Source organism: Dendrobates tinctorius, unplaced genomic scaffold (genome assembly GCF_039654945.1).
Source record: "Dendrobates tinctorius isolate UK_male_01 unplaced genomic scaffold, ASM3965494v1 ptg000125l, whole genome shotgun sequence".
NCBI classification, from domain to species: Eukaryota; Metazoa; Chordata; class Amphibia; order Anura; family Dendrobatidae; genus Dendrobates; species Dendrobates tinctorius.
The window spans coordinates 16,115,690-16,138,899 of NW_027361793.1; the positions used below are offsets into that span (position 1 = coordinate 16,115,690).

The 23,210-nt window shown below is 46.6% G+C and overlaps 1 long non-coding RNA gene across 1 annotated transcript in view; it reads right to left on the bottom strand.

Moving 5' to 3' along the window:
* The window catches only part of LOC141047022 (uncharacterized), a 234,063-nt gene that overhangs the window by 123,535 nt on the left and 87,318 nt on the right, over nt 1–23,210 (bottom strand). The window contains exon 2 of the long non-coding RNA XR_012219733.1: nt 755–799. This is a non-coding gene — a long non-coding RNA (uncharacterized lncRNA). The remainder of the gene's footprint in view (nt 1–754; nt 800–23,210) is intronic.

Genomic DNA, 23,210 nt, shown 5'->3' on the forward strand with positions numbered 1-23,210 from the left:
TGTCAAGCAATGTGCTCATAGTCAATACAGACTTAAATAGTAGTAACACATGTGTATAAAATTCCAATGATTAATCCGTTTTACATATTCAAAATAGTCATTGTCATAGTAACGTTTACAAGTGCTCCATTAAACATATGTGCATAAGACCAAAGATCTAGAATACAAAGTGCAACAGTGCATATACAGTGCTTTAAAAAGACTCAACTTGCCTATAAAACTGATCATGACACAACCTATGAGGGTACTAAGGCTTATATAGAGAAAAAAAGTTAGTATACTTTACTTACATCTTTGCAGCTCTCTGTCAATGCTGGCTACTAGCTGTGCTCAGTGTTGTTCATTACCGCCCAGCTCCAACAAGTGACTCATCACTGCATGGCCGATCATTGCAGGGTGCCTAAGCATGCTCACTCGACATACTGTTCAGAACTGCCATTTTGCTTCAGGGCATTACAGCCCTTATGCTAAAATGCATATATTGGTGCCTGGGGTTGCGGTTTTTACACCTGGAATGGTCACAAACCTTAGAGGCACCCGTCAGGGTGACAATTTGGCTGTGTTGCTATTTTAACAAGAGATGACAACATCACACAGTCTCTCTTTACAGCATTAACCAATCCTGAATACCCTTCACCACCAGAGGTCACTCTTTATGCAGTTCCCATTCACTCTATTACACACATACCAGGCATTATTATACTGCAGTGAAATCACCATAAAAACTCATTCTATAGAAAAATGAAAAATATACATCTTATCTTAATCTTGTAGTCACTCTCGTCACAGCATCATATATCTGGGGAGAAAATAAAAAGAATATAGTTGTAAACATATCCATATATATATAAAAACATCAGTAGCACATACAACACACAGAAGTCAGGCTACATGGAAGGTTATAGTCAAAAAGGAGTTTCTCAAAACATATGTACCTTAAAATCAACATTTAATCCTGCTGGTTTTAATGTCCCCAGCTCATATATCCATCTCATTTCTAATTTTTTTCTACTCGGTTAGATGTATCTTCTCTGTCCGATACTATCACTAACTGCCGAGTCTCAGGTGCCCAGTGTACCTCACACGCTTTGACCGCCTCTTTGAAAGCCTCATGCACACCTTCCTCCACACAGGCCTATTGCATGTCCTCTGGTACATCAATCACAAACTGGAAGGTTGTGGTCTTGCTCTCTTCCTGAACCGAAGGCTCTAGCTTTACCACGGACACTTCCCTCACTACAGTTGACCCGCCCGGGTGACCGTCTTCTTCCGTTCTTAACTCATCAACTTCACATGACTTGGTCCCTTCCTGACCCTTTGCCCTGAGGGCTACTGGCCATTCTGTCCTTTTATCAATTGCGCTCACCTGCGGTAAGTCTTCGTCCAATTTCTCACGCAGAAGACTTTTAACTACTCTGAGTTCTTCCATTTCTTCCCTAAGGGTCTTGTTCACATTTTGCCACATTGACAGGTGACCACTGAGCTCCAAGACATTTTTCTCAAGCCCTACCACATCTTCTCTTAAGGTGTTGTTTACGCTGAGCCACGTTGACAGGTGACCTCTGAGCTTAAGGACTTCTTTCTCAAGCTCCTCCACTCTGTGCTCGGCTGTTTGTCTCATCACACTTTCTCGTTCGAGCTGTTCCTTCACTGTCTCTTTTATTAACTGTATCTCCTGCTCTAATTCTCTTTTGGCCAGTATGTGTTGCACCACTACTTCTTTAATCATATCGTCAAAGGGCACCCCTGGGTCAGTCCCATCAGTCGAGCCCCCGTTACCCTCTGACTGTGCCTCTACTCCCGTTATCTTCTCGACCAGGTTACCATCCGTCCTTTCATGAGTTTCAGTCAGCACAGCACTAGACTCTGTCCTAGGGGTGGCTACTGGTAATAACACGTCACAGTCACACCACACCATCTGGTGAACCCCCAAGGCACTCTCTGTCCATGTATCAGCTCTGCTCTCTGTTTTTCACACCCTTCTCACTCACACCATTGTACCCTTCAGGTGACGTCCGGTCTGTAAGTTTGTCCGACGTCGTACTTTCTCCGGTCGCCCCTACGTCTGGCCTGTCCACGTTAGGAGGCGTCCGCGTCTCAGTGTCTGCTAGCCCTACAGTAGACACGTCTCTATCCATCTGGGATAGGTCATCAAACCAGACCCAGTCCCGGCCCCACTCCAAGGTATAAAGTAAGTCTGGTGGTATACTGCCACCTTGGCACTCACGGCCTCCATTCCACTCAAACCTTACTCTGTCTACCGCATAGTTCACTGTGACCCCATGTACACAGCGAACCTGGACCATTTTCTCGGTCAGACAGAGAGTGAAAGGAGTTCCTACCAGAGTCACATGACTCTTTGAGTCCAACCGTCCCGATATCCCTTCCCGGTGTAGCATCACAGTACACACTTGCGGACCGTCATTATTCGGAAAGAATATCCCACATTCTGGAAATGACATACACACACACTGCGGTACTCCAGACATACCCACTGAGTCACCCAGTGCTGTCATTCCTTCAAACTTGGCCCCTTTCTGGACCACCACCCCACTTTGGGTTGCCACCTCCTCCCGGGACTACACCCCGCTTTGGGTTACCACCCCGCTTTGGGTCACCGCCCCTTCTGGGACTCCACCCCCTTTCGGGACCTCCCCATGTCCATTAAACTGGTCTTCTCAGACCACAGTTCACACAACACAGTTTATGTCTTAACGATACCACACAAGTCCTTGTTGGCACCACCACAGCTCCTGCTGTTACCGATCACCGACACCACCGGCTGCTGTCCACACACACAGCGGCTGGAGTCACTGCAGCTCCTGCTGCGCCGTCTTTGTGGACCCGCCGATCCACCGGAAACCGCTTGTCACCTTCGTAACCCGGCCGAGTTATCGTAAGCCGCTTGTCACCTTTGTGACCCCACTGAGCCACATCAAGCCGCTAGTCACCTTCTTGACTCCCACTGAGCCACCGCAGGCTGAGTTGAGAAAAGAAGAAAAGAAAACACCACACAAAAAACTCAAAAACTCATGTGTCCTTTCTGTGTGCTATTCAGGACGTACCATCTCCGCCTGAGACCGTCCAACACACAGGGCGCAGCGGGTGCTATTCAGGGAGCGACCCTCCTCCCAGGGTTTCCCAACACGCCAGCCACACCAATGCAAAGCTCCCGTGTCCTATCTGTGTGCTATTCAGGACGTACCATCTCCGCCTGAGACCGTCCAACACACAGGGCGCACCGGGTGCTATTCAGGGCTGACCCTCTTTCCAGGGTTTCCCAACACACCGGCCTCACCAGGTCCAGGGGCTTAGCGGGTGCTATTCAGGACATCCGTCTCGGCCTGAGACTGCCCAACACTTACGCCTCACCAGGTCCAAGGTCATATCACGTGCTCCAGGGCTCTTCCCAACACTGACCCTCCATGACCTTGTTCACTGAACCCTCCAGGAACACAGTTTTTACCACTGACCCAGGTCAGTACACCACGAACACCAGTCCGTTGCCTGTGTCGGCCACACAAGTCCTCAGATACCTCTTCTTCTCAGAGGCACCCTATAGCAATCACCAGTCTCTTGCTCACTGAGCCCGGTCAATAAAACACGTTTTCTTTTTTTTTCTCTTACACGACCGTCACCTGCTGGCCGCGCAGGTTCTCGAACCCCTCTACCGCAGAGGTGTCCTATCAGTCTCTTTCTCCTGGGGAAACAGCCGCACTGGGCTCACCGATCCGGACAGTGCCTTACTCACTAGGTCGCCCCACGGTTCCAGAACCACAGCCAGGCAGTGGCTTCCTCAATCGTCAGCATTCCTGGCTCAGCGTTGCCAGCACTGCAACATGCACTTTTTGGAAACCATTGCCCTTAGCAACCGACTTTGCAGTCCTCTTCCTTTGCTCCCAGCAACAAGGCTACAACATTGCCCATTGCTTTCTCCACCAAATGTGAGGTAGCGCTGTCATTTACTTAGGGGATTCTCACTTGCAGTGAACAAAAACACATCTGGCACTAGGATTTCCATATATCATCACAGTCCATGTGGTTTATTGTTCAGCATAAACCAGCATACAGTTCATATCAGCATTACCAGCATAGCGTTCATTACAGAGTTCCCCTCTGTCAGCAATGTCCAGCATACATAGGTTGCTCAATGTCCAGCAAACAGGCTCTCTTAGCCTCACAACTGTCTCACCCAAGTCAGGGTTCCTCATGCGGCTTCAGCATTCCGCACACGTTCACTCCCTCCAGAGAGCTCTCAGGCTCTGGCAGCCATTACACCCAGCCACACACAGGCTGTTAGCCAGGAGACATTCCTCCTCACGGGACCTTCAACTCTGGACCAACCAGGTCCCAGCATTCACCCCATGTGACCTACCCTGGCCACATTATATGGTCTATAGCCACACCCACCAGGTCATGTGACTATGACCTCATCACAGGTCCTTCACACACTCAGTCTTTTACTACAGGCGATTTCAGACACACCCCTGGTTGGGTTTGTAGGTAACTGGCCCGCCCAACTCCCAAGTTACCTAGATACGTCTCTCTTACCTTGAAATAACACCTCAGCAATACCATTGTGCTGATCAATACGCATTACTAAGTCTCCATCTCAAAGCCACCCCCTTTGAGATACACAACCATCCTTCAGGATTCTGCCACTCATCCTCTCCCTTGGAACCTCCACACAGCGCCCCCTAGCGGACATAGTGATTACTACACCACACAGAGTATATCATTACAATACAATAGATACTATCATTTCACTTGGGCAAAACAGAGGTCACTATTTACACACCTAACTCAACAAAAACAAAGGAAATAGTAGAAAGGAAAAAGATGTCAGAGTATAACATTACAATACAATAGATACTATCATTTCAATTGATCAAAACAGAGGTCACTATTTACACACCTAACTCAACAAAAACAACTGATAAACAGATGTCACTACATCCAGACACTTTCCCGTGGCTAACTTCAGTTAGTATTGATTCATTGGCTGTTATAATAATAAAGGAATCATACACAGTGATAAGCAACACTGTTTAAATATAAAATAATTTTTGCAGGGATAGCAATTTGATTCAAGTAAATCTTGCTTTACAGATTTATATACTAAATTATCATTATGATTTACGTCATCAGTAAAATGTTGCAAAATGCCCCTTGCAAGTTTTTTTAGGATATACACGCAATAATATCTGCACACAGTACTATAATTATTTTGAATTTGCCTGTCTTGATAGCAGAATAATTTGCTATTTCTCTTTAGGATTATAAATTCATCGGGAAAAAGTACATTGTCTGGCAAGAGTCCATAACTGTCAAAGAATATCGCATTTTTTCGTTGCAAAGTAAAATTAATATCCAATGTTTGCTGCTCTGATTGGATCGGTCTGTATTTACGATGTATTCTGAGTTACTCTATTTGAAGGTAGCAAGTCACACGGATACACCCCATAAAATATGGACTCTGTATAGTGATCGGCTTTCAATAGCATAGCGAGCTGCAGGGAATCCATCATCAGTAGAAATCATACAATACTTCACGGCGGTTATTAATTTCTAGAATAGACGAATTCACGCCGTATACCACCATATTTAACGTATGAGGTGTGGCTAGCGCAAATCGGACTTCAGAACGCAGGTTCCCAGATTTAATGAGAAAGAAGTGACCTCCAGGTTCTTGGTCGGCTGATAGATCAAATGCAAAAAATGTATACCTGTCCATAAATTCTTTTAGGTCAATTGCCAGTGCACAATCGGCCTTCTGCTTTCCAGAAATATGAGCGAGAGCCATATACTCTCTTACAGCTAATTCAAAATTGAAATTAGGTTGGAATGGCTGGGAGGGTATCTGCTGACCATCCAAATATAAAGCCGCATGGTTTACATTAGGCTACTTTCACACATCAGGTTTTCGGCGTCAGGCGCGATCCGGCGTCGTGCCGGAAGGCCGGATCCGGCAAATGTTTTGTAAAACCTGATGTGCCGGATCCGGTTTTCTGCCGGATCCGTCTTGTTCTTGACAGACAAAACCGGATCCGTCTCATCCGGTTCATCCGTTTTTCTATCCGTTTTTTCGACGGATTACGCCGGATCCGGTTTTTAAAATTGACCCTTGTGGCCCCTCAAGGCAGAGTACACTGGCAGGATGACAGAGTGTGAAAGATTTGTGCCCTAACCAAACTTGTGTACCTTCTGGACCAACAGTATATACCTTTGCCAACCAAAGTTGGCTATCTTGTCATGGTCTACTATTTTTAGCTTTAGGCCACAGGTGTGTACCTGGTTGTGTTTTATGCAAAGTATTTCACCTTTTAACAAAAGTTGTGTACATTGTTAGGAAATCACCAACAATAAACACAACTTTTTAGGTGAAATACTTTGCTTCAAACACAACCAGGAACACAACTGTGGCAAAAAGCTAAAATTTACCCACAGTTATATACCTGGTTTTGAATACCTTTTTACCTTTGAAATACCCTGTATTTAACCTTTTTTTTAAACATAGCTCGCCGCAGAAAGAAAAGACAGACAACCATTGTGAAACGATAATTTAACTTTTATTTAAAATTTTTTTTTTTTTGTAAAATGTTTTTAAAGTGCAAAAAACTTTTTTAATAAAGGTTTTAAACCCAATGGGCATTTTTATTAAAAAACACACATTACAAATCTGTGTAGTGTGGGGTGGAAATACTGCTGGAGGGGCTGCGGGACACTTCGACACTGGGTGTGTGGAGAGAGGACTGGGATCGTGGTGGGGAAGGAACAGTTAGAGGTGAAGGTGTGGAAAAAGCTACAGAATGGGTGGACATGTTGGAGGCAGAAGAGGTGGTGGGCAGTGGAGTGGAGGGTTGGGCAGGGACTGTAGGAGCAGATGATGTTGATGGAAAGTTGTATGGGGAAGGAGTTTGGTACGGGGAAGGAGTTTGGTACGGGGCAGGTTGCTGGAAGTGGGGAGATGTCTGGTACTGGGGAGGTTGCTGGTACTGGTGAGGTTGCTGGTATGTACTAGGAGGGGGAGGATGGAAAGTGGCTGGAGGGGGTGCAGATGTAATAGGAGGGGGAGGATGGAAAGTGGCTGGAGGGGGTGCAGATGTAATAGGAGGGGGAGGATGGAAAGTGGCTGGAGGGGGTGCAGGTGGAGGAACTACAGTGGTGGGAGGTGGAGGTTGGGAGGTAACCTGCTGTAGAGCACCGTGGCACGAATGCATTACATGCATCTGCTGGGTAGGAGATAGTGTTGCCATGCGCTCCACAACAGACCTGAAAAAGGTGTGGTTTGGCGAAGATCTTGCTTCTGAATGCATGGTTTGCAGAAGTGTCTTCACCTCCAGAATGCTGGAGTTGATCTGCTGAAAGCCTGCGGAGATTTGCTCTGACAAGACTTTTAGACAGTTCTGGAAAGATGCATTCAGATGCAAGAACTCTTGCGCATAACTTTTCCTGACCCCTCTGCCGCTGCCGCCCAGTACCCGCAGGTGTACTAGAGGTGGCAGGGGCAGAAGGGTGGGGTAAAGGGAAAGCGATCTCCTCACCAGCAGCTTCATGTAATGTAGGCGGCCACGATGCTCCTGTGCTGGTGGATGGGACAGATGGGTCGAATGTGTGGGAAGGCTGGGAAGGTGCAGATGTACTGGGGCGGTCGAAGTGTCCCTCGGTGCCGGTCTCCTCAGGGATCGCCTCAGAAGGGTCCAATCGTGCAGGCTCCCGAGTGCTGCTCACCGTGCTGTGGAATAAAGAGAAAAAAAACAATTAAAATACTGACATGGTATGGCCCTGGCTGAAAAAAAAAAGTTACATCTAACATTTTTTTTCACATGTGGTGTGTAATATTTACCTTCTGGTGAGCATTGTTTCCCGGAGGAACGACAGGGCTTGTGCGTACTTGTACTTGCTCCTGCGTCCTCCAGATCCACTCGGGGCCCGCATCTCTTTATTGAACTCCTTCTTGAAACGATCCCTCACAGACCGCCACCGATTCACAATTCTGTTCCCTGAAACGAGAAAGGAGTGGTTAGTATACAACATCAGTGTTTCACAAACTCCAGTCCTCATGGTCCCCAGGGGTCATGTTTTCAGGATTTCCATAGTAAATAGAAATTCTGAACACATGATCCGTGGGGACCACGAGGACTGGAGTTCGGGAAACACTGGTTTACATCAAGCAACCGGTACTGTATATACTTACGCTCTTTAATCTGGGCCCGAACATCGAGGTCCTCCCAGCGGCCCACAAGGAGCGAACAGATTTCCTCCCAGAGTCGTCGGGTAACGATAAGGTCAGCGTGGCGGCGGTCAGCCATATTCCAGAGAGGCTCCCTTTGTCTGACGAGATCGATGAGGTGGTCCACATCGAGTCCTCCATCCTCACTGTCAGAGTCGGGAGCACGCTGTGAAGGCTGTTAAAGAAAAAGACAAAAATAACATTAGCCTCCACAAAAGAAATGAAATAAAAAGTGCAAAAAAACAAAGCAAAAATATTTATACTTACACGCTGGTGACCGCCGCGTTGCTGTCGCCGACGACCCTGGGAGGCACTGCGAGGACCTCTTGGCCGAGCACCAGATTGGGAAGACTAGAGAAGAAAACAAAAAATGTTATGTCTTTGGATGTAGGCATTTGTTTGCTGTGTGTGGTCTGCAGAACATTGTTTTCTATGTGTTGTGTGTAGTGTGATGTTGTGTTTCTGCGTTTGATGCAAAAAACTTACCAATTGTGAGCCCACTCCAGGTGTCTGTCCACCCCTTCCTTCTTCTTCTGGGAGCTCCTCTTCATCTTGTGATTCCTGTTTTGAAATAAAAGGCAATGAATAGACATATATTACAGAGATAATGGATTTTGGAAATAAAAACTTACCGTCAAACGCTGACGATGCGAGGGAGGGCTCCCAGAAGAAGATGTGCTGTCCTGTTGATGGCCAGACTCCATGGCTGTGGGTATTGCTGCTGCTGTTGCTGCTGCCAGTGATGCCATTTCTGCTGCTGCTGCTGCTGCATCTCTTTGGCGGCTGTTGAATAAAGAGAAACAAAGGGCCAATGAATATCTTGATATTCCATGGCCCTAGTTTGGAGGAATGGGGGATTTGATAATTACCGTCTCTCATCTGCTGCTGGACTCCCCTCCTCAGCATGTTTCATTTGCTGCTCCATTTGGGGTGGTGCTGATGGTGCTGCTGCTGCAGATGTCTGCTGCCTTCTCCTGCTCCTGGTTCTTGGCTTGGGTGGCATGTTGGGTGTGGCTGAGGGTCCCATTGTCTTGCTTTTATATATCTCCTGTGGGCAGAGCTACTGAGCATGCTCAGACCAAAAAACCGGATCCGGCGCATTGCGGCGCTCATAGGCTTTCATTGTGTGAAAAAGCCGGACGCGCCGGATCTGGCGTGTCCGGCTTTTTCGCCGGAGACAAAAAACGTTACAGTAGCCGTTTTTTCCAGACGCCGGATCGCGACACATTGCCGGATCCGGCGAAAACCGGATGAAACGCATGGCCATCCGGCGCGATCCGGCGCAAATGCAAGTCAATGGGGGGGGGAACCGGATCCGGCATTGCATTTCGCCGGATCCGGTTTCTGTCAAAAGTGCCGGATCGCGCCTGACAGCGAAAACCTGATGTGTGAAAGAGGCCTTATAATGATGAAAGTACAGTGGGTTTTTATTATACGTTCCGCTAAAGGCCTCATTATCTACAAACCCCAATATAATTACTCTTGGGGGGTGGTCCCTAAAAAGAGATTCTCTATGTTAGAAATCCGTGTACCTGCAGGGATGCTGTACACTTTCATACAGGCCCTATCAATAGCATGTTTTGCTGTAGCAGATAGTAAGGCCTGAGAGTGACCAATCCTCACAGCGGGAGCCACCTGGACTCTCTTTACATAGAGACAAGCGTTCATAATTTGTACTTTAAGTTGGTCGGCTTCAGAAGACATCAAACAGAAAGTGTCCTTATTTCGCGTCAGCTTGATTTTAAGGTCAAGTCCATTCAATATAAGCTTCGGCTGATTAAAAATATCAGAATAAAATGTTATATACCAATTTAGAGGCTTAATTTAAAGGCACTTCCATAAATGCATCATATCCAAAACAGAAAATTGGAAGCTTATGCCAATCAATATTTTAGAAAAGTCTTTATTAAATACTTTAAAATGCACACAATTAATTTCAGTGGAAATATACGATACAAAAATACACTGTTCAAAAAAGACAATACATGTTCCAAAATTAGTACCAAAATAATGAATGGTTTTGTGGATGCCCACTCACAGAATAATAAGTCCTTACTACATCACATAGATTATGCCAAGAGTGGTTTCTTTTTTAAAAAAAATCAATCCTAAGGACTAAGAAGATATGCACTTGTCCAGGGATATAAAACAACCTTTTATACATATATAACTAGAGTTAATAAATGTCATCTGAAGGTTATATCCAAAAACAATACCTAAACCAAGCTAAATAGCCATAATGCTGGTTCACATATCAACAATAAGGCTCACAAGTTATTTTCAGTGAACAAAAGATAAAATAAGTAGCAATTATGCTTATCAGACTGATACAAAATAAGTATTAGGCTATGGACTATGTAAGTGATTATGCTGGCCACTAATATGAGTATGCAAATAGCAAAATACAAATAGCCTCATATATATGCCTAAAGCTAGTGGGTGTCTGTGATGAAGGAGCAGCCGCCATCTTGGATATGGGGCCACATGTCTGAGCTTGGCATTCATTTTGGTCTAAGTTCAGGAATTACAGGCAGCTAACGGCTTCTATAACCCCAGGTGCTGTGTACTTAGTAAATACAAGCAGGATTTAGTGTTCCAATGCTAAATAGCCAGGGCCATTGGTGTGATAATGAGGATAGGCCCAAAACAGAGCTTCAAAGCTCAGGTAGGGAGCCGTGCCAGCAGGGGGCCGGAAAAAAGCCTAGGGCTTCAATTAGAATGTACCTGCTAGCAGACGCAGGAATATACGTCCTTTGTGTGTCCCAGACGCTTTGGCTCCATCCTAGGAGCATGGATTATTAGCCCACCCTCTGACACAGGGGGAGGAACCTAGCGTGTTTAAGGACTCGCAGCCCCTGGCAGATTTTCATTCTTTCACACAGAAGATCCGGACGATGACTATCTAAGAAGGACCTGGGGACAGACCTGCCGAGGGGAGCAGCGGCCCATGCTTTGGGGGTCTGTCCGGCAACTAAGATTCTTGTACCTGTGGACTGCAGAGCTCCCCGGCAACCGCATGCACCCTACAATCTGGTAAATTGACCTCCAGCTTAATATCTTAAGTCTTGTACCCTTATTGTTATATCTTTTCTCTGACTGTAAATTTACTGTTTATTTCTGTAATTATCTAGTGCGCCCTTAAGGCAATTAAACTATAAACTTAATCTTGGGCTGATGCTTTTACTCTGATTGCGAATCTTAGAACCCCGAGCGGGTAACAGGACCTCCTCCCCGGCGACCATTTGCTCTAGGTGCAGTTCCCTTACTGACCTGAGAGACAAAGGGGGCGCCGGAGAGCTGTGCCTGTGTAGTTACATCATGGTGGTGACGTGGGAGGAACGGGTCTGTGTGTGTTCCTCCACACTTGGTGGCAAGCGGTGGGATCAGAGTAATAGTGTGCGTGGGACCCCTACTCCCAGACACTAGAGACTACCAGCGGTAACTTTCACTGCTGGGGTCTTAAGGTCAGCCCAGCACTAGATGGTCAGAGTGCAAATATAATAAATTGTGTGCGAGGCCAGGGTTGCAGCTGTGTCAGTAACCAGAGGTTCCCAAGATGGCGGAAGGCACCAGGAGTAGGACAAAGGGGGAGGCCAATGCTATGGTCTATGAGGAGGTGGTGGAGGACAATACCAATGAAGGCGAGGGGAAGCTCAACCAGGGCTCCCCAAGGAGCCAGACCCCCGTGCTCAGTCCCGCAGTGGATTGCCCACCACCTGCCCACCCCAGCCTGTCCAGATCGGATGCCTTTTTCCAAGTGGCTTGGCACAGCTCGAGGCTGGTAATGACGCCGCCCATGACAGACTCCTAGCGGCAGCAGAGAAAGCAGCGGAGCGTGAGCAAGCGGCGGCCGAGAGAGCAGCGGAGCGTGAGCATACTGAACGCCGTGAAGCTGCAGAGCGCCGGCACCAACTGGAGATGGCTCAGCATGGGCTCCCACTGGACGCTCCAGCCCCACCAGGGACCAAGGCTTCCAAGGTCCGGGCGGAGGACTTCCCCTTGCTTGAAAATGATGGAGACCTGGATTCCTTTCTGCTGGCCTTTGAAAGAACCTGCCTCCAACACCATCTGGCCCTGGATCAGTGGGCAAGGTACCTGACCCCCCATTTGAGGGGTAAGTCCCTGGATGTTTTGGGGGACTTACCTGCCGGGGAGGAGCAGGACTACAATAGCATCAAGCGGGCCCTGATCCAGCACTACAACCTGACCCAAGTCGTACAGCAGGAAGTTCCGGAGCCTGCAGCAGGGCTCAAAGGACACCTGGACCGACCACATGCAGGCACTGCTGAGAGCTGCGGAGCACTGGACCTCGGGTCTAGAGCTCACCACCTGCCAGGAGGTCCAGGAACTGTTTGTCATGGAGCAGTTCTTGTGGAACTGCCCAGAGTACCTCCAGCAGTTACTCCGTGACCGGAAACCAAAGGGGGCTTCTGCTACAGCCGCCCTGGTAGACGAGTATGCCAACAACAGGGCCTCTGAGCTGAAGAAGCCTGCCAGCAGCACCTGGAGAGGTGGTAAGCCCAGTCCTGCCCCTGTCCCCCCAGCCCCCAGAGTGCAAGGGGTGTACCCCCCAGCTGCCCTCTCCAGGCCAGGAGCAGAACCCAGACGTTGTCATCATTGCAATCACCCGGGACACTTTAAGGCCGCGTGTCCCCAGCGCCATAAGGCCCCATCCCTGTCCCAGAAACCGTCCACTGTTTTGTGTGTGGGAGGGGGTGGTGGGAGGTCCCTGGACAATTACCAACCCGTCACCATCGGCTGCTCAGCGGTCATGGGACTGCGGGACACAGGCACTGAACGAACCCTGGTACATCCTGAGGTGGTGTCCCCTCAAGACTTGGTGCCTGGGAAAAATCCTTTCCATCTCCGGAATTGGAGGTGTTGAACCTGTGCTGCGCGTTGCTGAGGTGTTTTTGGACAGGGGCGCCGGGAGGGGAATGCGGGAGGTGGGAGTAAAGCCAAATATTCCTGCCAATGTGTTGCTTGGGACCGATTTGGGGCGGCTAGTGTCTCAGTATGTGGCCACTGAACCCCCAAGTCCGGCTCCGCAAGAATGTCATGACTCTACTGTGAATGCTAATGTTAATGTGTTGAATGTGCCTCCAACAGTGGAGGAGGGAGTGAAACCTGATGGTAAGCCATGCACTGACACTACACACACAGGGCTCACAGTGAGGACAGGTGAGAAGCCTGCAGGGGAGAGCTCAGAGGTGGAAGGAGGGGCTGCTATGGGCAGTGTAGGGCCCCTAAGTGAATCCAGCCTGCTGAGTCGAGGGCCTCTGCAGAAAGAGGAACAGGCCATGGGGGGAGGGGGCGTCCCGGGAGAGGAGCCACCAGGTAAGACCCCAGGGCAGGAGTTCCCCACATCCGGGATGTCAGGAGGCCAGGGAAGTCTGCCTGACCCGGCGACTTGGTCGGGGGCCGAGGGGAAGCAGGCGCTACCTGTGGTCTCAGCGGTCGTGGCCGCTGTTACCAGGAGTAGGAGCGCCGGAGCCCAAGGAGCCTCGCGGAGGTCCGACGGTTCCCCTCTCTCCGACCAAGTGGCTGCCAAGTCAGACAGCGGCCAGGAGACAGATCCCGGGGAGCTGACAGAGGAGGTGGCAGTTTCGTCCATTCTTGCCACATTGAGTCAGGGATTTCAGGCAGCGTTGGAAGCTGACGCTAGCCTGAAAGCTCTCAAGGAGCAGGCGGCACAGCCTCCCCTGGAGTCCGACCGCGAGCGAGTGGTCTGGGACCAGGGACGGCTGTACTGGATAACGGTCCAGCAGGGTTCACCGGAGGTGTGGCCCAGGGACCGACAGATAGTGGTACCCTATCCGTTCAGGGCAGAATTGTTGCGGATCGCACACGAGATTCCCATGGCCGGACACCTAGGGATCGCTAAAGCCAGGGCCAGGCTAGCTCAGCATTTCTACTGGTCAGGAATGAGGACCGAGGTGATTGCCTACTGCCGTTCGTGTGACACCTGTCAGAGGGTGGGGAAGGCGGGGCGGCACCCCAAAGCCCCACTGGTAACTCTGCCCATCATCGAAGAGCCTTTCTCGAGGGTGGCTGTGGATCTCATTGGACCTCTGTCCACTCCCAGCCGCTCCGGGAAACGCTAACGGTAGTGGACTATGCCACCCGGTACCCGGAGGCGGTAGCTTTGTCGTCCATTCGGGCAAACAAAGTGGCCACTGCCTTACTGGAGATTTTCTCCAGAGTGGGGTTTCCCCAGGAAATGCTCACCGACCGAGGGACCCAGTTCATGTCGCAGCTGATGGAGTCTCTCTGTAAGCAGGTACAGGTACAACATCTGGTAGCCAGCCCGTACCACCCACAGACCAATGGCCTGTGTGAGCGGTTTAATGGCACCTTAAAGCAGATGCTGAAGATGTTGGTCGACTCCCACGGGAGAGATTGGGAGCGGTATCTCCCACACCTGTTGTTTGCCTACCGAGAGGTCCCACAGGCCTCAACAGGGTTCTCCCCCTTTGAGCTCCTGTAGTGGCAACGTGTACGGGGGCCCCTTGCTCTGGTGAAGGAAGCATGGGAAGGGGATTTGGCTACCCCTGGAGTGTCGGTCATTGAGTATGTCGTGCGCTTCCCGGACAGAATGACGGCCTTGACACGACTGGTGCATGACAATATGGCCCAAGCCCAGGCTGACCAGAAGCGGTGGTATGACCAGAATGCTTGTGAGCGGACCTACGAGGTGGGTCAAAAGGTATGGGTACTGGTCCCCGTACCTCAAAACAAACTTCAGGCGGCCTGAGAGGGTCCATACCTCGTGCACCAGCGGCTCAACTCTGTCACCTATCTGATCACCCTGGACCACGCCCATGGAAGGAGGAAGGCCTTCCACGTGAACATGATGAAGGCCCATCATGAGCGGGAGGCTTGTGCCCACCCAGTGTGCAACCTTCCCGAGGAAGGAGAGGTAGAAACCCTCCTGGATCTGCTCACCCAAACCAAGGTGGGTGGATCCATTGAGGATGTGGGGGTTGGCCACCAGCTCTCGGAGGAACAACGTTCCCAGTTGAGGGTCACCCTACACCCCTTTAGGGAGCTGTTCAGCAGCCTGCCCGGAAGGACTGAGACAGCCGTCCATGACGTGGACACCAGCAATCACCCCCGGATCCGGCGTTCAGCATATCGGGTCTCTCTTGAGGTGCAGCAGCACATGCGCCAAGAGATAGACGAGATGCTGAAGCTGGGGGTGATCCAAGTGTCCAATAGTGTATGGGCTTCGCCTGTAGTCCTCGTCCCTAAAAAGGACCGAACTACGCGGTTCTGCGTGGACTACCGGGGGTTCAACGCTGTGACGGTCACCGATGCGTACCCAATGCCGCGCATCGATGACCTGCTCGATCGGCTGGCTGGGGCCAAGTACCTGACCATCATGGATCTGAGCAGGGGGTATTGGCAGATTCCCCTGACCCCTGGGGCACGGGAACGCTCTGCCTTTATCACCCCATTCGGACTGTACGAGTCCACGGTGATGCCATTCAGCATGAAGAATGCCCCTGCCACTTTTCAGAGGATGGTCAACACGCTACTCGAGGGACTGGAAGGGTATGCGACTGCGTACCTAGACGACATCGCCATCTTCAGTCCCGCCTGGGAAGATCACCTAGAGCACCTGGCGCAGGTGCTTGGGCGGATCCAGCGAGCAGGCTTGACCATTAAGCCCGAAAAGTGCCTGCTGGGTATGAGTGAGGTCCACTACCTGGGGCACCGGGTAGGTGGGGGAGCTCTGAAGCCAGAGCCCGGGAAGGTTGATGCCATCGCATCCTGGCCCACCCCCAGGACCAAGAAGCAGGTGATGTCCTTCTTGGGGATAGCCGGGTATTATAGGAGGTTTGTTCCACATTATAGTGCCCTGGCCAAGCCCCTGACGGACCTCATCAAGAAGAGGCTGCCCGTCGCAGTCGACTGGACAGTCACCTGCAAGACAGCTTTCCAGGCGCTCAAGACCGCCCTTTCTAGTTCTCCTGTACTACAGGCAGCCGACTTCACGCGGCCGTTCGTAGCGCAGACCGACGCCAGAGACTATGTGACATATAAACTATAATAAGTTATAACCAACAAACCCAATAAATATAATTAAGGCAAAAACTCAAAATACAAGTCATACACCAAAAGACATGAGTCTAAATTGCCAAATGTACAAATTTTATTAAATGCAATAGCATGATATACATCACTCAATAAAAAACATAAATAAAATAAGAACACTGCTATCCAAATAGGGAGCCTATATTGCACGATTACCCAAGAATGTATGTGCTAATAGAATAAGTGCATAAAAGACTTCATACATATCTTAAACAGAGGTTACAACCATGAAAAATGCATCTGAACTGAAAAAGACTTTCCACAGTGGAAACAGGCATAACCGATCAACAAGTTCATATGGATTCCAGGTATACATATTGTACAACTCAGCTATCACTAAGTACCTCGACCATATAGCATTATGATATGAACCCAATCAAAGTTTAGTAGATAAAAGGTATTTAAACCAAGGCACTTACATAGTTAAAGTGTGTGGCACTGGCTTCCCTGTCGCCCCAACGCGCGTTTCGCTTCTTCATCAGGAGGCGTGTCTACGGGCTTGTTGAATGGGCGTTATATACTGTGGACAGCCAATTACATTGAAACAACCGTCCACGTCACTAAGCCGCGCCGAAGCCCATCCCAAATGCGTGTCACCACTTCCTGCCCCATGGCGCATGTGCCGCTGACGTCAACTTCCTTAAACAAAGAGACTACCGGTTCGCAGATGTGGAGTAGGAGCGGCGACGCGTCGCTATAGCGACCGCGCAAGCGCACTCCTCTCCTAGTGTCTGCTTGCCGGACAGTCGGAGCTGACGAAGCCGGACATGCGCACTGGGCAACAGTGGTTATATTGTCATATACAAGGAACTATGTAGTGGATCAATTAGACTATGTGTGAAAAATATAAAGTGACCTAGTATATAACGTATAATAATTGCGACCAAGATGTATGTAGCCAATAATGTGAAAATAACAAAATAATACATTGTCATAATTATAAATATCAACTACAGCAATATACGATCTGGGTGTAATTATAACAATGGTTATATTGTCATATACAAGGAATTACATAATGGATCAATTGGGCTATGTGTGAAAAATATAAAGTGACCTAATATATAGCTTATAATAATTGCGACCAAAATATATATAGCCAATAATGTGAAAATAACCAAATAATATATTGTTATAATTATCAATATTATTAATATCAATCATAACAATATACAACTTAGGTACATAATGGAGTGAAAAAACACTAAAAAAGTGCGTACATATATACAAATCATACACGTGAGAACGCTAACGTCCTACTAAATACAAAAATATTTTTTAAATTTTTTTGCAAAAATTTCTTGTGCATTTCATGAAGTCCCATGTAATACAATCCATGTTGTTTATGTCTCATGTTCATAAGGGATAACTCATTGAAAAAATCTGTCCATTTATATTAGAACCTAGACAGCAAGATGGAAAGACATGAAAAATTAAAATCAAATAAAATAAAATACCAGCCCTCTAAAACCCAATAAAAACCCAAAATGTTACATTAAAGAAATGAACTAAACCCAAAACTCTCATTCAACCCAAAGGGGGTAATGGAGTGCAATCTGTATATCCACCTACTTTCGACCTGGGATAAACTTTTGAATAAATCACCCCCCCTAGGACCAAGGGTCACCTGATCAATCGCTTTGACCACAAGCTTACTTGAATCCAAATTATGATGATCTCTAAAATGTTTCGCAAGAGTCTTCAACGTTTCCGTGGAATCCGAGTTCTTTGCCTTTTCAATATCACGTACATGTTCCCGTACACGAATTTTTAGTTCTCGAGTAGTCATTCCTACATAAATCAATCCACAAGGACATTGAGCGTGATATATAACCCCTGTGGATGAACAAGTGAGGCGATGCAAAATTTTAAAGATGCGGGACCCATCAAAATTGGAAAAATCTTTACATTTCACTAAATTTCTGCAAGCTTTACAAAGCCCACATGGAAAAATTTTATTTCCCCGTCCCCTCTAGTTACTGCCAAAAGATCAAAAAATCTGCGTGACTTGCTTGTGAGAAGTCACTATGAACGTTCTAGAACTAATTCAGCTACTCAGTCAATTAAGGGCTTCTTTCCATGTGGGCTTTGTAAAGCTTGCAGAAATTTAGTGAAATGTAAAGATTTTTCCAATTTTGATGGGTCCCGCATCTTTAAAATTTTGCATCACCTCAATTGTTCATCCACAGGGGTTATATATCATGCTCAATGTCCTTGTGGATTGATTTATGTAGGAATGACTACTCGAGAACTAAAAATTCGTGTACGGGAACATGTACGTGATATTGAAAAGGCAAAGAACTCGGATTCCACGGAAACGTTGAAGACTCTTGCGAAACATTTTAGAGATCATCATAATTCGGATTCAAGTAAGCTTGTGGTCAAAGCGATTGATCAGGTGACCCTTGGTCCTAGGGGGGGTGATTTATTCAAAAGTTTATCCCAGGTCGAAAGTAGGTGGATATACAGATTGCACTCCATTACCCCCTTTGGGTTGAATGAGAGTTTTGGGTTTAGTTCATTTCTTTAACCCCTTCATGACCCAGCCTATTTTGACCATAAAGACCTGGCCATTTTTTGCAATTCTGACCAATGTCCCTTTATGAGGTAATAACTCAGGAACGCTTCAACGCATCCTAGTGATTCCGAGAATGTTTTTTCGTGATATATTGGGCTTCATGATAGTGGTAAATTTAGGTTGATAATTTTAGCGTTTATTTGTCAAAAAAATGGAAATTTGGCGAAAATTTTGAAAATTTTGCAATTTTCAAATTTTGAATTTTTATTCTGTTAAACCAGAGAGTTATGTGACACAAAATAGTTAATAAATAACATTTCCCACATGTCTACTTTACATCAGCACAATTTTTGAAACAACATTTTTTTTCGTTAGGAAGTTATAAGGGTTAAAAGTTGACCAGCAATTTCTCATTTTTACAACAAAATTTACAAAACCATTTTTTTTAGGGACCACCTCACATTTGAAGTCACTTTGAGGGGTCTATATGGCAGAAAATACCCAAAAGTGTCACCATTCTAAAAACTGCACCCCTCAAGCTACTCAAAACTACATTGAAGAAGTTTATTAACCCTTCAGGTGCTTCACAGGAACTAAAGCAACATGGAATGAAAAAATGGACATTTTAATTTTTCCAACCAAAATTTTCTTTTAGCATCAGTTTTTTCATTTTCACATGGGTAACAGGATAAAATGTATCCTAAAATTTGTTGGGCAATTTCTCCTGAGTACACCGATACCTCATATGTGGTCATAAACCACTGTTTGGGCGCACGGCAGGGCTCAGAAGGCAAGGAGCGCCATTTTACTTTTTGAAAGTAAAATATGCTTGAATATTTAGCGGTTGCCATGTCTTGTTTTAAGAGTATCTGTGTGCCTAAACATTGGAGATCCCCCACAAGTGACCCCATTTGGAAACTAGACCCTCCAAGGAACTTATCTAGATGCATAGCATGCACTTTGAACCCCCAGGTGCTTCACAAATTCATCTGTAAAAAAAAAGAGTACTTTTTTTTTTTCACAAAAATTTTATTTTGCCTCAGTTTTTTCATTTTCACATGGGCAACAGGATAAAATGGATCCTAAAATTTGTTGGGCAATTTCTCCTGAGTACATCAATATCTCATATGTGGTCATAAACCACTGTTTGGGCGCACCGCAGGGCCCGGAAGGGAAGGAGCGCCATGCGACTTTTTGATTGGAAAATTAGCTCCAATCGTTAGCGGACACCATGTTGCATTTGGAGAGCCCCTGTGTGCCTAAACATTGGAGCTCCCCCACAAGTGACCCCATTTTGGAAACTAGACCCCCGAAGGAACTTATCATAGAATCATAGAATCATAGAATCGTAGAGTTGGAAGGGACCTCCTGGGCCATCTGGTCCAACCCCCTGCTCAAAGCAGGATTCGCTAAATCATCCCAGTCAGATGTCTGTCCAGCCTCTGTTTGAAGACTTCCATTGAAGGAGAACTCACCACTTCTTGTGGCAGCCTGTTCCACTCATTGATCACTCTAACTGTCAAAAAGTTTTTTCTAATATCTAATCTGTGTCTCCTCCCATTCAGTTTCATCCCATTGCTTCTAGTCTTTCCTTGTGCAAATGAGAATAAAGTTGATCCTTCTACAATGTGACAGCCCTTTAGATATTTGTAGACAGCTATTAAGTCTCCTCTCAGTCTTCTCTTTTGCAAACTAAACATTCCCAAATCCTGCAACCTTTCCTCATAAGACAGGGTTTGCAGACCGGTCACCATTCTGGTCGCTCTTTTCTGAACTTGCTCCAGTTTGTTGATGTCTTTTTTAAAATGTGGTGCCCAAAACTGGACACAATATTCCAGATGAGGTCTGACCAAAGAGGAGTAGAGGGAAATAATGACTTCACGTGATCTAGACTGTATGCTTCTGTTAATACATCCTAGAATTGCATTTGCCTTTTTTGCTGCTGCATCACACTGTTGACTCATATTCAGTCTGTGATCTATTAGTATACCAAGTCTTTTTCACATGTGCTGTCACTTAGCCCTATTCCTCCCATTCTATATATGCTTTTTTCATTTTTATTGCCCAGATGTAGTACTTTGCATTTCTCCCTGTTAAAAACCATTCTGTTAGTTGCTGCCCACTTCTCCAGTTTATTTAAATCTTTTTGAATCCTCTCTCTCTCTTCTCTAGTATTAGCTATCCCTCCTAGCTTTGTGTCATCAGCAAATTTAATCAGTTTACCCTCAATTCCTTCATCTAAATCGTTGATAAAGATGTTGAACAATACAGGGCCCAGGACAGAGCCCTGTGGTACCCCACTTGAGACATTCTTCCAACTGGATGTGCAGCCATTTACGACCACTCTTTGGGTCCGATCACTAAGCCAGTTATGAATCCACCTAACAGTTGCCTTGTCCATTCCATACTTAGTCATTTTTTCAATAAGGATTGTATGAGAGACTTTGTCAAATGCTTTGCTGAAGTCAAGATATACTATATCTACAGCATTTCCTTGATCCACCCAATCAGTGATACCGTCATAGAAGGAAATTAAGTTAGTCTGACATGACTTATTAGTTACAAACCCATGCTGACTCTGTTTAATCACTTCATTCTTATCCAGGTATTGACATACATGTTGTTTAATAATTTGTTCAAAGATCTTTCCTGGTATAGAAGTCAGACTCACCGGCCTATAGTTGCCTGGGTCCACCTTCTTCCCCTTTTTGAAGATAAGAACAACATTTGCTCTTCTCCAGTCTTCTGGCACTTCTCCTGTTCTCCAAGAATTTTCAAAGATTATGGAGAGGGGTTCAAAAATTTCTTCTGCTATCTCCTTCAGTACTCTGGGGTGTAATTCATCTGGACCTGGAGACTTGAATTCATTTAGGTTAGCTAAGTGTTTCCTAACTATCTTTCTGTTTATAGATATCCCGGATTCTTCTATTCCCTTAATAGGACAGTGAATAACAGTTGATGTTGCATTTCCTTTCTGAGAGAAAACAGATGCAAAATAGGAATTTAAAAGTTCAGCCTTCTCAACATCCTGTCTTACCATTTCATCATTTTCATCCTGTAAAAATCCTATAGCATCTTTGACTTTTCTTTTACTTTTGACATATCCCCAACTTATCTAGATGTGTGGTGAGCACTTTGAACCCCCAAGTGCTTCACAGAAGTTTATAACGCAGAGCAGTGAAAATAAAAAATAATTATTTTTTGCTCAAAAATGATTTTTTAGCCCGCTATTTTTTATTTTCCCAAGGGTAACAGGATAAATTGGACCCCAAAAGTTGTTGTCCAGTTTGTCCTGAGTACACTGGTACCCCATATGTGGGGGGAAACCACTGTTTGAGCGCACGGCATGGCTCAGAAGGGAAGGAGCGTCATTTGACTTTTCGAATGGAAAATTAGCTCCAATCGTTAGCGGACACCATGTCGTGTTTGCAGAGCCCCTGTGTGCGTAAACTTTGGAGCTCCCCCACAAGTGACCCCATTTTGGAAACTAGACCCCCTAAGGAACTTATCTAGATGCATAGTGAGCACTTTGAACTCCCAGGTGCTACACAGAAGTTTATAACGCAGAGCCGTTAAAATAAAAATATTTTTTTTCCCTCAAAAAATAAATTTTTAGCCTGCTATTTTTTATTTTCACAAAGGTAACAGGATAAATTGGACCCCAAAAGTTGTTGTCCAGTTTGTCCTGAGTACGCTGGTACCACATATGTGGGGGGGACCACAGTTTGGGCACACGTTGGGGCTCAGAAGGGAAGTAGTGACGTTTTGAAATGCCGACTTGATGGAATGGTCTGTGGGCGTCATGTTACGTTTGCAGAGCCCCTGATGTACCTAAACAGTGCAAACCCCCCCACAGATAACCCCATTTTGGAAACTAGATCACCCAAGGAACTAATATAGATGTGTGGTGAGCACTTTGAACCCCCAAGTGCTTCACCGAAGTTTATAACGCAGAGCCGTGAAAATAAAAAAATCGTTTTTTTTCCTCAAAAAATGATTTTTAGTCCACTATTTTTTATTTTCACAAGGGTAACAGGATAAATTGGACCCCAAAAGTTGTTGTCCAGTGTGTCCTGAGTACGCTGGTACCCCATAAGTGGGGGGGACCACTGTTTGGGCACACGTTGGGGCTCGGAAGGGAAGTAGTGATGCTTTGAAATGAAGACTTGATGGAATGGTCTGTGGGCGTCATGTTACGTTTGCAGAGCCCCTGATGTACCTAAACAGTGGAAACCCCCCACAAATGACCCCATTTTGGAAACTATATCACCTAAGGAACTAATCTAGATGTGAGGTGAGCACTTTGAACCCCCAAGTGCTTCACAAATTGATCTGTAAAAAAAAAGAGTACTTTTTTTTTCA